This window comes from Amblyomma americanum, chromosome 9 (genome assembly GCF_052857255.1).
Source record: "Amblyomma americanum isolate KBUSLIRL-KWMA chromosome 9, ASM5285725v1, whole genome shotgun sequence".
Classification (NCBI taxonomy): Eukaryota; Metazoa; Arthropoda; class Arachnida; order Ixodida; family Ixodidae; genus Amblyomma; species Amblyomma americanum.
In genome coordinates this window covers 129,938,564-129,955,324 of record NC_135505.1, presented here as the reverse complement: position 1 = coordinate 129,955,324, position 16,761 = coordinate 129,938,564, and positions in this window count along the sequence as shown.

Sequence of the window (16,761 nt, the reverse complement as noted above, 5' to 3'; positions counted from 1 at the left end):
GTTTTATGACCGGACAAAAAAGTAATTCTCTCCTAAGTGACGAATATTTTTTCACTTCTTGTCAAGCCTCAGGCTTCACCGATAAGGAGAAATAAAAAAATACGCAGTAGTACTGTAGTCATGTATACATATTTAAACATTGTGTAGGACAGCTTGAATAATTCAGTAGGTTTCCTGCATGGCGCATGTTGAATTCAATCAAAATTATGCACAGTTTGCATTCGACTCAAACGGAACGCACGGAAACAGGGCGGGCAGTAGGAGTACACGCAAGAAGGGGGAGCATGCAAGAATGTCAAATGGTGACATTCATATTATGCGCGAACCACACAGAAGGCTAATGGAAGTCATCCAGAATATTTACGCGAAGCGTACGGATTTCTGCACAGCATCAGCATGCACGAATTCAGTTCTCGAAACAGTTCCTCATATATGATTTGGAAAGCAATATTCTAATGGCAGCATTTTTATTGCCTCTATCTTTTCAAATTTTCGTGCTCGGGCTGATAGGGAAATCATAAGTGCCTAGAATGAACACTGTGCAATAAATATTTAGGCTTCATTTCAAAGCAGATGCATACAAGGCATGTGAAGAAGTGACGCATGCGAAAGTTGATTGTTATACGAATTTCGCTTCAAAAGTCATCAGTCATGAGAGGTGCATAAATTGACAAATAATCATCTTTGCTACAAAATGCAATAGAATGTCACTATTATGCTGCTGATGGGCGCCGGACTGTCGCGTACTTAGAATCCAGAAGATAGCTAGGACACTATCCTGTCGGTTGCGTGCCGCAGGAGCCAGCAGAGATGCTCAGATGGTAGCTTATTTCTGCAAATGTGACGGAGTGCTTGAAGCTTGCTTCACCTCCGCCTCAGGTTGGTCCGGTATTGCACTGCCTCCGGGATCGGCCTGGGGCATTATAGCGCGCGTCTTTTCTTTCACTCTTTGCTCTCCTCTCTTTCAACTCTCATACTTTCTGCACGTGGTAGCGATTGTGGCTCGGCTTGAGTCAGTCGGAAGGCTTGCGCACTTTCCTTTTTGTTCTTCCTGTCAGCAACAGCAGCAACAGCAGCCGCAGCAGTAGCTGCAGCGCCACGGCAGCGACACAAAAACGCCCGATGTGGCGTGGGTCCTGTCAGCGAATTCCCGGAGCTGAGTCAATGTCTCGAGCTACACGCAGTGGGCAAGCCGCGGCACATTGGACCTTCTCTATCTCTATCTGCAATTCCACTAGTTTGTTCACTACTACTTGCACACGCCCGCAATGGTTTACTACGCACATCGCCACAGTAATAATACCTTAAAATAAATATTCCATAAAGCACCTGTAACCTTGGAATCCGTTGATAGCAGGATGTGGGGACGGAGGGAGAAAGTACTGGGAAGTTATTGAGGGCGAGAAATGATGAGTAACTGCCACTATCTTAGTGGACACCTGAAGCAAACCCAGTGGCAAGAAACCAAAGCGGCCTAAACGCGGAGAAAAGCGGTGGAGTTTAACATATAATTTAGGCATGAAATGCTATCATTCACGGCAGAACTGAGGCGAACATCAAACGAAGAGTGCAGCGAACCTGTGGTCAAGAATGAAGGTGAATAGTAGGCCGAACATATTCTGGAACTTATAAAACAAGCTTCATACTTCGTACATTTCCGCTCGAATTGCATACAGAGGATGGATTTTAGCACTGCAGTGTTGATTCCATCAACGTCGGCTTAACCACAGGAACTTCCTTTGTCATTGCCTTATATCAGTCAGTCATCAGGGATTTCTTTTACGGCCTTCTTTGAAGCAGGCTTAATTAGAGGAGCTTTTTTGGTCAATGCTTTATATAAGTTAAATTTGTAATATTTATTTTTTTTTTTGGAAAGGAAATGGCGCAGTATCTGTCTCATATATCGTTGGACACCTGAACTGCGCCGTAAGGGAACGGACAAGGGAGGGAGTGAAAGAAGGGAAGAAGGAGGTGCCGTAGTGGAGGGCTCCGGAATAATTTCGACCACCTGGGGATCTTTAACGTGCACTGATATCGCAAAGCACACGGGCGCCTTAGCGTTTTTCCTCCATAAAAACGCAGCCGCCGCGGTCGGGTTCGAACCCGGGAGTTAAATTAGCCGAGATTTCATTTTAATAATGCCTTCACTTAAATTAACAAAATGCACACTAAGTCATCTGGACAGGTCGCTTAGAGGTAGGGGTGTCACTTGAAGTGGTTCGATTTTGTCGCATTTTCCAGTTCATTTGTACATGAGGCATAGATTACGGAGTGTTGCTAGTCTCTATTTTTGGATCCGGCTATCATTCGTATGTTTCCGCTGCCCTAGCTCAGGTCCCGCCGCCGTAGTGATTGCAGATTCCGGGGTTAGCAAAAACCTTATACCTTGCTTTTTTGTTGTTTTTTTTATTTTCATTAAGCACTTACTGCTGTCATCCCAGGCTCTCACCCTTCATCTAGCATTCGTTCATTCAGTGCCCGGAATTTCCGCGAAGCTATTGAATTGCGGCTGAGCGCTATCGCTCTTGAAACAGCAGAGTGAACATTATGGATGCAAAAATCGAGATATGTTGAATACGCTAATTACTGAAATAGAACTGGCCGAATGCGGCGTCACTTAAAAATCTTGAAGCGATCTCCATGGCCAGTAGCGAAACGATGTCGTACAGCACGCACAGCAGTTTTCATTCGACTGCGCGACGGCGACTACATTTATGGCAAGTGTGTCGGAGGGGCGATCCACGGACCTGCGGCATCCGGCCGACGCGAAGGTCCCAGCGTTCTGTGCAGCGTATGCTGTCGACGCCGCCTCTTATTCGCCATGTCAACGGCGCTGGTCATGTCGGTCAGTGCGCACCAAACGCGATGATGCAAGCCAAGCATTCTTTCAAGGCTCGAAAGCAGCGACCACGACCTTTGTGAATGCATAGAATCTGCTACGCCTTTCCTAAAATTTTTTTTATGTGCATATTATCTCTGTTGATTTAGTATAAAACACTGCAGCAGAAAGACATCAGCACTCAGCCGCAACGGCCATCATGTGCTTTTTGGCCTTTTTTATAAGCAAGGTGCGCAGCTTCTTACAGGGACTATACAAACTCTATAGAAGTCGTTGTTGGGCCGGCAGTGTGTTCTTCACGAGCGAGGCATCCGCAGCTAGTGTAGAAAGAAGACGTTCGAAAAGAAATGGCCTAAGGTAACATCTCTGAGTGTACACCATTCCCTTTGCGATAAGAAAGACACCAATGCTACCGCCGCAGTGCTAGGTAGCCACTGAGTTCTTTTGAAATGGAAATGCAGTCTCAAATTTGATCAAATAGAAATAACATTTGGAGGACGCTTAAGCTTCGCCTTTAAGAATGGAACGTGACAGCGTGTTGCAGCACTGCCAGGGAGTGCACGGAACGCCGTCGCCCGTTCGGCGCGACGCCTTGACCGTTAGACGAATCGCTCTGCTACGTACGGTAAAACGGACGCGCGGAGCGGTAAACCACGTACAAGCGCTGCCAGGCGCCATGCCGAAACGCGAGGGACTCAAGTTGCAGTCGTAGTCCGTCGGGACATCGTTCTCGACAAACCCGATGCCACGGACGTCAGCATAGCTTCCTCGCCGAACGAACGTGCAGAAAGCCGCAAGCTTCGTGGTGAACACGCTCTGGATGTGCGCTGCGTTGTTCGCCGCTCACCGCGTGATTCCTGCGTGCCCGCACGGCCCCACTGCGCCCGAACGAGACGAGCGGGAGGCGTTGCCGTCGCGCGCCATCTGTTGGGCAGTGGCGTACATTGCGAGGAGGAGGAGGAGGTATTTTTGTTCACGCGGAGGAGGAGGTATTTTTCGCTCCCGCGGAGGAGGAAGTATTTTTCGCTCACGCGGAAAGGGAGGCATTTTTCGCTCACGGCCGACGCCTTCGACACCGGCTTTTCTGCGACACGAGCTCCTTAACGTGTCGCGTTAAAACAGTAACTTGGGCATGTCGATTGCTTTAAAACCTAAAAATGTTGGTGTTTAATAAACTTAATTCTCTGTTAATTGGCGCAAGTGGCATAATCTTGAGAAGACAATTGTTGTGTATCGGTGAGAACGTGCCCAGTATATAAAGTGCAGGTAGCGGATAGCTACGTCCTTCACTTGTAGACATGCTGGCGGTATGGTGCGATTCTACGGATATTTATATGTGCCCCTTGACGTTATGTTATTTTCCATTACAACATGAGGAAGATGAAGTCGTTCTAAATAAGAACACCGTCCCTTCGCCCCTTCAGTTTCTTCTAATTTACGAATTATAATAAATCCATATTTTCTTTCTTGGTGGCGTGATGAAGTGCACGCTGTTGGACCTCAGACCGGTGAATCAGCCGCTGCCGCCGAGAGGAAACGCCTCGTACTGCCGAATGGCGCAAGCAGCCAGAAAACTTTGGTGTACTTAGCCACCAGAGATGACTCTTGGGCTGACGACGGCTTCATCAGAGTCCTGTGCAAGAAGGCCACACGAAGAATGCGCAAAGTTGAGGACTCGTCGTCGTCGAGTACGTCCACGATCACTACAGAGCGAGGATCATCGGTGCATAGTGTCCTGTTTTCGCCAGAGATTCCCACCGACAATCTCAACCACATCAATAGGCAAGCTACGTCTGTGTTTCTAGAGCCTCATGTCCCAGGAGAAATCAAATATGTGAGGGTAAATCGTTTTACGAATGCCGGCGCCATTGATGTCATGGAACGGAACACGCTTCAAAGCTTGAGCAACATGAAAACGCTCGGCGGCATCAGCGTTCGTTCTCGTGTCTTTTTGGGCAGTGGCACCACGACCGACGTCATCTAGGACGTCGACATGGCCATCCGCGACTCTGACCTGCCCATTTTATCCAGCCAGCTACCGACGGTTTAGACACACTGCAAGCTCAGCGCCTTGAGAGGACAAAGTGCATCAAGTTGACCTTCCAAAAGGACTACATTCCAACGTGCGTGAAGGTTGGGCACTTTCGGCACGTGGTTAGGCATTTCGTCCCGAAGGCTCTCCAGTGCCGGATATGCATGAAGGTAGGACACGTGAGTAGTGTGTGCAATTTATCCATGGTGTGTCCACGGTGTACTCAGCCACATAGCAGCGAAGCTTGCCGGGCAACAGTACTTAAGTGCGCAAATTGCCGCTGCCCTCATGATGCTGCTGCCCCAAAACATTGTCCTCGCCTGAAAAGGAAATGGGCAACACTTAATATATGAGAAGAGACGATTCCACACTCCCAAACGCACAGAAGCTGCCGCTAAGTTGGGATGACGTTGTCACCCTCGTGACAGGCCTTGAAAGAGTGTAGTGAGTATTGGAGAGGATTGTCCAAAAATTTCCACTTGTCCACCCCCCCCCCTCCCTCCGCATACCGCTCTAAGGAACAGTAGCCATACGACTGATGAGGTAGGGGCGTCGACGGGCCTTGGCCTTCCTACCTGAGCTATACACACCCGCATTGACCAAACAAGTATTGCGCACTTAAAGTGCAAAGAATATTGCTAATCAAGAGCAAGACCCAACTCCGGTCGAAGACCGCGACCGGCAAGTGACTTGGCCATCGCTCCCGAAGCACTGCACACCCTCAGCAATAGAACAGTGACCGCGCACCCAGTGTGCTGAGCCTAGTGCTGGTCGGGTAGACCGTCAGGAACCGGCCCAAGTCGCAGACGAGCAAGTAATTGCAGTGCAGTGCTTTCTCCATAGAAAGTCCTGCAGTTGCTGGATTTGTTGACTCCAGTGCTTGCAGCTCTCCAATAGCTGGCACAACGCATCCTCCATCCTCATCGTTCCGAGAAGTAGGGATGCCTTACGTTGTCATCCACATTATCAGCAGCAACGGCAAGCAGCCTTTCTTCACACAGGAACGTCTGCGCTGACTGACTGCCTTGTATTAGTAGGGGAGGACAGTCGATCTGTTCTGCTCAGGTCGCAGCACTCGGCAGCCCTGAAGGTGTGTGGGCTATAGCTGCGGCAGCCTGTGATTTTCAGGGCGTTTTTTATTGCTTGTCATGCTTGATACGGGCCGCATTGCTCAACTTTTTTCCCCCGCCCCCTCATCCCTCGTTCCCCAAAGCAGGGTAGCCAACCTTCTGGTTAACCTCTCTGCATTTGCACAACTACTTTTCTCTCTCTCTCTCTCTCATTACTCAATGCAAAATTCAACCTAGACCAAGCCAAATTATCTCCAGCTTATGACTCAGAGATGGTGAGAGCTCGTTGTTATTATGGGGGCCTCTTTTCAGTTTCTTGCAAAGAAAGAAAATTCAAATATTTCTGCTTGCGTCGACAGCTAGAAAACCCCATGCAGTCTACTGCATGGCTTTTTACACACGCTAGCAAGAAAAAAATCATGCTCAATGTTACAAGAAAGTTATCTGAAGAAGTAAAGCTTTAACCTCTGAAGGAACGGAAAAGTTTGAAGACGTCAAAAATATCGGGCTCAGTGGTTATGGCACTCGGCTGCTGAAGCGAATAAAGCGGGTTCGATCCCGGCTGTGGCGGTGGAATTTCGATGGAGGCGATATTCTAGAGGCCCGTAAACTGTGCGATGTCAGTGCACGTTAAAAAACCGCAGATGCTCTAAATTTCCGGAGCTCTTCACTACGGCGTCCCTCATAGCCGGAGTCACTTCGGGAGGTTAAGGTGGAATTTCAGTTGAGGCGAAATTCTAGAGGTCCGCATACTGTGCAATGTCAGTGCATGTTAAAGAATCCCACGTGGTAGAAATTTCCGGAGCCCTTCACTACGGCATCCCTCATAGACTGAGTCGCTTTGAGACGCTAAACCCGTTTAAACCAAACCAAATATGACTGTGGCGTAGCACTGTTTAAAAATTTGCATCTGAACATGAGTACGTGCCTGGTTGCTCGGTTATCTGACTGATATTATTTTGCCCTCAAGCGTTCTCCCTTGCAGATAAGAATTTTTCAATAAGGGAGTAATTACTCAGTGGCATTCAACCAAGCCCCCAAGGGAAGCTATAGAACTTTTCAGAAACTTCGCAGTTAAAGAAAAATTCGTCGTAGCAGTCGCTGGATCAACTGAGGTAATCGGGACGCCAAGCTTATGGCAGTGCGAGAGAGAATTGGTTATAAATATACTCAACTTTGGGGGATTCCTCTAGACTTTTTTCTTTGTTTGTTATGGCAGTGTGCAAAAAACGAGCGCGAATTTCTCCTAAATTTTTGTAGTGTAAACCCTTGTCTCCATATATCGCTTCTTGTTCGTCCATGAAGTGAAATTGTACTCGGTGTGGGTTTAATTTTTCCTATATGTGTATTTTGTTTCATTTTCTTTTTTTTTCTCTTTCAATTTGCATACACCTTTTCATCTAAGCACTGCGTCGCTGTCATCTGCACGGAAGGTCACGTGACGGGGCCTGAACGGAAATGATGGCGCCTCACAAGCAAATGCCGACGGAAAGTGACGTCAGCAAACAGGAACTGCTCCGACAAGCGTGCTGAGGCTGCTGCTGTTGCTCACAGGAAGAATGAAAAGGAAAAAACGTAGTACTTGGCTTGGCTAATATATACCCCCTGAGAGGAAACACATTATCTTTCCCGGTGAGGCGCTTTTTGCTTAAAGATTGTGGGCCTCCAAATTGTCCCATAAGCTTCGGAGAACCGAATTGTTAGTCGCAATTTGCGCCAGGCATCAGTCAGCATTCGAACTTTCAAATAAAAAATACATGGGTGTGTAAGGAAACCGGTAGGCCTTGTCAGTCGGGGTCCTTTTCGCTGGTATGTTCGGGCCCGGAGGTGCGCATGGCGCCGTTGCCGGTATAACGCTATGACGCTGTCCACGTGTTGTTTAAATAAGTGGTGATTGCCTTCCTACTAGAGGTTACCATAAACGAATGGACGACAGAAAAGGGATAGTTTTCACTGTTCCTGGAAACGTAATTTTGAGCACAAGGATGTTCCACGGTAGCTTGAAGTGTACCGCAAATAATCTGACGAGGACTAGTCGTGTGTTAGAATTGAATTATACTTTACATAATTAATTTCGTAATTACGAAAGAACACTTTAAATGCATTTCCAGCATGTCATTTCCCGAAACGCGATTTTGAGAACTAACTGTTTAACGCAGCTTGCAATGCGCTGCAAATACGTTTAGGGGGCATCTCATTCGTGAGAATTGAAGTATACTTTGGGCGAATTAATGCCGTATTTGGGAAATTACACTTTCAATACATTGCCAATGTGCAAAGGCCATTTTTCGAAACGCGATTTCGAGGACTAGATTGTTCTACGGCAGCTAAAAGTGTGCTTCAAATATGTTTAAAGGGACTGCCAGTTTGTTAAAATTGAAGTGTACTTCGGACGAATTAATTTCATATTTACGAAACTACACTTTTAATACATTGACAAGATGCTAGAACCGCATGCATGCTTTTTTAGTGTTTTAAATGTGCGCGAAACATGCTTTATGTCCCGTATACTTCGGACGAATTAATTTCATATTTACGAATGTATATTTTAATATAATGACAAGATGCTAAAACCACATACATATTTTTTCACGTGTTTGAAACAAGCTCGAAATATGCTTTAAGTGACATATACTTTAGCCGAGTTAATTTCATATTTACGAAAGTACACTTTTAATACATTGACAAGATGATAAAACCGCATACATATTTTTTTTATGTATTTGAAACATGCTAGAAGCATGCTTTAAATGACGTGTTTTTGGCATATTATAAAAATATATTTCCACTTCAAAGCATAAAAATTCAGGAACGTATTTTCGACATATTTTTAGAGCATTCATGAATAAAAAATATGTTTAAAATACGTTTAAAATATCCTGCCGTATATTCCAAACGTATTAGTTTCCGCTAAGGGTACCGATCACGATCATCGATGACAATCACGATTACCAAGCATAATACCGATCAAAATTATCGTATAAAAATAGCCACTCACTAACTAGGTTACACTGCACTACACAGTGCACCAATACCTACTCATACACGCGATTTGTTTCAGTAAATGAAGCACCATAACACCACCTTTTATTTCCGCACAATTTATGACTCCTGTTAGAATAATAATGTTTTGTTTAATTTTTACATTACAAAAAGAGTACTCGATAATGAACATGGCAAGGAAAAGATGCCGCAACTGATAAAGTGCAGGTCTACTTGCAGTGATACGTTAGAGGCATTTGTATTACAGTGTGTGTAGTTACGAGCACGGTGATTATGATCCTAAAATTTGCGTCCATGAGGTGCTTTGCAATATCTCTCACGTTTCCTCATGTTCTCATCCTAGGTATTTCAATCCCCTTTACTGTAATTTCTATTCCCTCTAGTACGCAAAATCTCAGCCGAAAATGGCAGCTGATGGGTTGTAGAATTGCCATGCTTCACAAATATCCCACGTTGACTCAACGCCGTTGCATGGGAACGTCGTCGTCTTCTTCAACGCAGAACTGTTTTCTATTAAAGCGGGTGGCTATGCAAGTTTTATATCTGCAATGTACTTTCATATCGACGATTTGCGCAAGTTCATTACGTATTTTTTTTGGCATCAAGCAAGTAATTACCAACCTTAAACCTCGATCAGTTGCGGTCGAGATCTTGCGCTGAGTGAGAGCGGGAAAATCAGAAGCGCTTAGCAGAAATTATAACGGTGCAACAAGAACATCTTTCGTGCTAGCTTAAACATAAGGAATCCTAAATTTGAAATGTTGAAAACCAGGAGAGTTCTCTCAGTGGCAGTTCCTTAATTCAGCCATAATAATTTACTTGCGCGAGTGCAGCGGAAAAAAAATCATTACTTTTAGGGCGTGATTTGATGCTGGGTTGCCAGTTTCTGAGATTTAAATAAATGTAATACAACCTATAATCGCCGATCGGTTTCTAGGCACCAGTTTGCACTAGCGCGCACTCGAGCTGAACAAACAAACGCTGTTAGAATGTATGTAATTGAGAAAAAGAAGACGACATCTTTTCTTTTGCATTTTAATTACCTGAATACAGGTCAATACTCACCCGCTTCTTGGCCGATCCCTCAGTGTGGGTATGTGCCACCTTTTGATAGGCTAACAGCAAGAACAACAGTGTGCTGAATGGCTGATGGCTGTCTTTACTGGCCCGGCATTCTGAAAGTGGTGGGACCTCTGCTCTGCTCTGCTGGGAACGATCGGCTAAGTTTCGGGTGGCTTCTCGTTTTGTAGGCTTTAAGCACGCGGTAAGGCAGTAAGCCCGAGCTATGTCTACCCAGTCTCCCGGCCAGGCGAGACCTCTTGGTCGGCTTCTCTATCCCCTGATCTCCTGCCTTTGGAAGCTTTTTTGCGCAGCGGCGTCGGCAGTATCCCTGTTGCGCTGGTGCCTCACGATGGCGGTGCAATCAAGATGACCAACCCTGGAGCTGTTCGGGCTGCTCTCCAGTCAGCCACTTTTCATAATGAGTCAATCTCAGAGGTACGCCAGTTTGGAAGCGGCGGGATTCTGCGCAGATCGCAACACCTCGCCTGTGTAAGAGATTTACTAAACTCCTCATCCTTTGCCTCCCTTCGGGTAAGTTCATTCATCCTTTAACATCTGGCTTGCACGAAATGCATGGTTCGAGGCGTGGACTCTTCCCTGTCTCCAGCAGAGATTCTTGAGCTTCTGTCTGCTGCAGGTGTAATTGCTGTGCACCGCTGTAGCCGGGATGTAAACAACATGCGGGTGCCTACCGAATCTCTGATTGCCACCTTTGTCGGAACTTCCTGCCCTTCTGAAATCAAGCCATGGCCTCTAATTTTTCGGGTAGACTCTTTGTAATCTAGGCCTCTGCAGTGCAACAACTGCTGGCGCTATGGCCATAGCGCCGGCGGTTGCTAATTCAACTTGCGGTGTTGCAACTGTGGGGATGGTCATGCAACGAGCACCGGCACTGAGCAGAACAAGAAGTGTTGCCTTTGCGGTGGTGCCCACTCTGCAAACTACTCAAATTGTCCCTCCAGAGCGCGGGAAATCCAAATTCTGGAGATAATTGACAGAAAACGCTGTTCGCGCCGTGACGCTATTTCAGAGGTCAAAGAACGTGCTCACGGTTATGCCGGTGTGACCGCTCGGCAAGGTGTCATGTTAGACTCAACGCTGTCCCAGGCAATTGCGGCTGCTGTTGAGGCTTCAATGTCTAAAATGGTAGAATGGATTGTCGCAAGTGTATCGGGGTGCCTTACAAAAGTTCTAGCGACTCAGCTTACACATGTCGTGCTGGCCGGTTTGGTTCCTCTCTCGACAGCAATTCCCTCTACTCTTACCCGGTCTACAATTCCTGAAGCATGTCAGCCCCAGGAACGTACTACAGCCCCTTCCGCGGTACTTACCTCAGGTACTTCGAGTGATGATGGTATCATACTATTATTCCGAGGTGATGGAGCCTGATGCGCGGGTTATCAAGCGCAGCGGGTCCCCTATGTCTCATTCGTCGTCTTCTCCACGTACCCAGCCCAAATAAAAAAAGCAACAGTTTGGCACGAAGCCCAAGGATACCATTGTGGGGCAGGCAGTTGTTGCTGCTAGGCTTTCGCAACCATAGCGTCATTGCGAGTTCTACAGTTGAACTGTCGTTCTATTATTTCAGCTTCTACAGATTTACTCTGCATTTTTTAGCCAGCTTAATCCGGATGTCATAATTCTGCTAGAAATCCGGCTTTCAACCGACAAATGTTTTCATTTTAAAAATTACCATTCATTTCACCTAGATCGCCAGTCAAGAGGAGGTGGTTTACTAACTTTAGTCTGTTCAAAATTTTGCCACAGGGCTATGGTATCTTTTCAACAAATGTCTCCTGAATGTGAGATTTTGGCACTAGACTTTGTACTTCCTGGGTGCTCTCCATTTTCCATAGCAAATTGTTATTTCTCCTCTGGCGTACAGGGTATTAAACCTCTGGACTTGTTACTCGCTAACTGTAAAAACCCAGTTCTCGTGGCTGGCGCCTTCAATTCTGACCATGTGTCGTGGGGTTTTAGGACTAACACATGCGGCAAGCGCATTTGGGACTGGGTTTCTGATCACAACCTGATGTGCTTAAATTAAGGATCGGCCACTTATCTTCGCCTATACACTCAGTCTGTTTTAGATCTCACGTTCATTAGTCCTGGAATTGGCGTAACGAATTGGTCGACTGTTGATAGCGGCACCTCAAGTTACCATATACCTATTCATTTTGATATCGTATGTCGTGTAACTCCTGCGTCTTCTCAGTTGCGGTCGCATGTAAATTATGACATATTTCAGACGGCGTTGCGCTCTGCTCTTGCGTCAGTGTCTAACATCGCCGAGGCCCACGAGTCAACAGCCATATGTCTGGCTATAGAAGAATGCCGTAAAAATTCGGTGGTCCTAGTGCGGCCAGCAAAGGGGAATTTTTCTTTCTGGTGCAATGCGGACTGTACAAGAGATTACAGGTGGAGGAAGGCAGCATGGAAAAAGCTTCTTCATAACCAATGCCCAAATAACTGGAGTGATTATAAATTTATGGCAGCCACATTTAAACGCAGTTTCTCATGCGAAGGAAAAATATGACTCAGAACATTTCGATTATCTTTCGAAGTCGGGCAACCGACTGCTATGATTTTTAGTTCCCGAGTTAAACGTGTGACACCCTCTACGAACGGACAACGGACGACAGTATGAGCCATTAAAGGCTTTCGCCTTAAAATCCTACTTTAAAAATCTTGAGAACATCCCAAGTATTTGGGTGCTGGAAAATTAATAGCGAGGTTGAAAAACGCTTCATGAGGTAAAAATTTATTTTAGTCAAAGTTGCGGTCAGAATACTGACTACAAATGAATGCGACGCGTGTGTATTTCTGAAGCTTCAATTCAGTTCAATTCACTTTATTTTAAAGGAGAAATGATGCAACCTAGAGAGATTCAATGGCTAAAAGCTACTAGAAAACTCCTTGACAGGGCCCAAGAACCCCTAAGATAGCAGTAGACGACGAAACGCCCATAACTGGATGAAACGTGATTTGCAAAATCAGATTTAAAGCAACCTCCTCTCGCTGCTGCTAGAGCTCAGGCAAGAGGCTGTTAAATCTAAGAATGGGCTGTAAACAGCGGCGATGTAAACGATCTACGTTGCTGAGAAGTATCTTTCCTTTCACTGCCTATGAATTTTACTTGCCCCCTACATGGCAGACTTCAAAAGATTTGAGTGTGTCGTCCAGCGAAGGACTTTTTCTATCTCCACGTCCACAGAGATGACGACAGCAGCATTGGTGAAACATACTGAACGCTGAAAAAGCGGCGAAATATTGTAAATATACTGCGGAACTTTTTCTTATCATGTCTAAATATGTTTGGTTCGCTCTTAAATATTTCTGGTACATGTAGGATATTTTTTGCGCACTAGATCCACGCATAGACCGCTGCCACACAAAGGCCCACCGGTGTGTGCCACACGTCCTTGATTTCAATGTGGATGTGCTAACAAGGTAACAAGGCCAACAATGCTAACAAGGTACGAAGTAGTCGAAGTGGGCTTATTTTAGTCTCACTTTTTAGTAGCAGTGTGTTACGGGTCTCAGAGGCAACGTATACGTATACTGTCGTGCCTGTATGACTCGAGAGCCTTCGCTGCCTATTTACCGCCATGAGAGTGAATCAGGGTCGGCTTGATGTTAACTAAAGAACTTCACTTTTCGAGTGGACGTTGTACAGACCGTAGTCAGCGAAGAACGTAGCCCGCCGCCGCGCTATTGGCACCGCGCATTAGAGTAGACCAGCACTTGACGTTCCATGTAACGTCAGAGTCTTATTACTTGACTCTTGAAGAGTAAACTGATAATATTACACATTTAATATGTAAAGAACTGATTAATGACATCGCACTTATACTTATTTCTTTGACGGCGTTAAAGCGAACTGCATTGTTTTTCCCACTTAAAATATCACTAAAAGATCGCATACTATGCTGCACAAAAGCAGAAAAAAAAAGAAAAGTGATTGATACTATGCTGAACAAAGGAGCATTAAAGTGTCAAGCGTCCATAGCGTGCCACGCCAGAACAATACCCAAAGCATGCAGCAGATGACACTTCGTGCTGGGAGGTTATTTGCGACGCCAGCGATTATGACAATTTCCAGACCGACAAGACTTGGTTTTGAAGCATCTGGGCACAAATGGAGCTGACATTATGTTGTAGTTTGGCACATGAGGAATGAGATGCAATAAAAATCTATATTCTAAAGTTCACTGTCATGACCCCTTTAACTACGCCCAAAACCAAGCACCACTTTATCCACTGCTGCTTAAACCTCACCAGCGCATAGGGGCAACCACGTAGCAACACATGTCAAGGGCAGGGCAGTCAAGTGGGGAGGTCTTGACGCGTTTGCTATTTCTGTTTGCTAGAACGCTAAAGCGAGTTAAAGATCTATATCTAATAAACGTGAAACGAGATCCCCCTAGTCCAACATCGCGCGGATCAGTCACGGCAGGGAGAAAACGAGAAAACTGGCGGTCGTTTAGCTCTGGTTAAACATGGAGTGACGCGATAGCTATCGCTGGCGGAGTCGAACATGGTCACGTGACCAACCCGGACTTTTGAGAAACTGAATTTTGGGCCATTTGGTACGATTTAAAATCCGCCGGCCCTTCCTTTCTTTAGGTGGCTGGAGGCTTGCCGGGTTAAGGCCGGAAGTTGCCGAATAACTTTTAAACAACGGCTTGGCGGTAGCCTGGTATACTGTAAATGGCATATGAAGATCGAAACTCGAGGTCAGAATTCCTCTAAAAAAACTGAATGAAACATTTATGTGCAACTGAGGAGAGATAAGTATAGGGCAAGCAGTATAACACAGGGAAGAAAAATTGGAGGTAGGATGCTGAAAAGCTCTTCCTCTGTTAGAGGGCGGGCGACATTGGACATCAATAGTGCTTCGAATGTGCCGCGTTTAGTGATATTCTGCTGGTGAGAAATGGCAAGCCTGATTTTTATTTGCACTAAGGATATTCTGAGACTCGAGTTGCGTAAATACTGTAGCACAGGAAAACTAGGACAAGTGTCAGGAAATGAAGAGAAGCGCAATTGTGTATTTCTCTCCTGTTTTCAAAGAACGAGACGCATTTTTCACTGATAATTTACGCATGGCTATTCGTATATGCAGCGAATATAAGCAGTTACTATTGAAGCGGATAGCACCAAATCTGCAGAGGCGAGATTCTGCGACACGAACCACTTTCAGTATCACATGAGTTTCTGCCAGCGTTGAGTTGGCCATTTACTTGGTTCCAGCAGCTTGTAGAGGGGGCAGCCAAATCCACGACGACAAAAACGTTAACGGATCGTGTCTTTGAGCTTTCTAGCAGTGCCCGCTAACAACCGGGCCCACAAAAACTTTTTCCAAGCTGAAAATTTTGTGTGTTCGAATTATACGCGCTCTTCAGAAAGCATTACGCACCTTTAACCCTGATCTTAAGGATTTGCGCGAAAACTACGAGGCAAAGAAAAGAAGGATGAAAGGGCAAATGAATCTAAGACGGCGACCTATCTTTATCATACCGTGTATCGTGTTACCTTTACCGGAGTATCGGGAGCCCGACCACTTCCATTGTGTAGCGCTGATTAATCGCGATGCGGCAGGCGTACGCGCAGCTTCCGGATAAATGGCGCCATCAGGCGCCGTCAAAGCGGCCTGCGCATGCGCACTGATGGTACGTGGGCTCCGGTACTCAGGTAACGGCAATAGTAGCACGATATGCTAAAGGTGTCGATTATCATGGCGGACGAAATCTAAGAAGCAGAGTAAGGCTTGTTTTCGTGCAAGCCACTGAGCGAATTAAGCGGCGTGTCGCAGCGCAAATTTCAAACTTGTTGGAACCTGGCCACTCTTGCCGCTCGAGCTGGCGCGACGACTGAAAGTTTTTGCACCGTGACGGCAAAAATCGCTAGCGTTTTCGATTACACGCGGAACGGGCTCAGAACCAACGAATGCAGTTTCGCAACCAAAATTCTACAGAACTCGCAAGAGCAACGTCACTGATTAGACAAGACTGCATGAAGTATAAAGTTTGTAACCAGCATAGTTTTCAAACAGCAATGACAGTCGACTCCCAGCAATATCTCGTGGAAGGAAATTAAAGAGTGCGGATATCAGTCATCGCGATTATAAAGTTACAAGAGCTGACAGAATTTATTGCTTGGGAAAAGATGGGTCATGCAACCAGCTGCATTGGGCAAGGGCAGAATACGAGTTGAACAACAGGAGCGCTGGCATTCACTTGTAACATCAGCTCTCTTCGTACCCGGCTTGACCTACGTCTTTCACATTTAGTATGTATCATTGTATCAAGCGAAGCCGATATAGCCGGCAAGATGTTCTTGTGTCCGGAAGGCTACATTTAACGATGCACGAGCGCAGACTTAATTGTTGTCTCAACGTTAGAGTTATTTCGAAAATCATGTTTTTTAAAAATCGCGCATGCGGAAAATTGCACAACGCGTCCCGCGCAGAAGCGTAGACAAATTTTACAGCGAATGGCTCCATATTAAGGAGGGGAAAGGGAAGGTGCATGCCGCGATAGATTTCTTAGCAGATACGGCCAGGCAAACGCTAGCCACTCAGGATACTGAGGACGAATAGAAGTCGGCCTCTATATAGATAGGGTGTCACGTTCTAATCAAAAAGAGACCGCTCCCACTAGCAACGACGCTGTAAGTTTAAATGACCCGGAGAAGCTCTGACTATGAGGAACGCCGAAGTGGAGAGCTCCAGATAACTTCGGCCACCTGGGGTT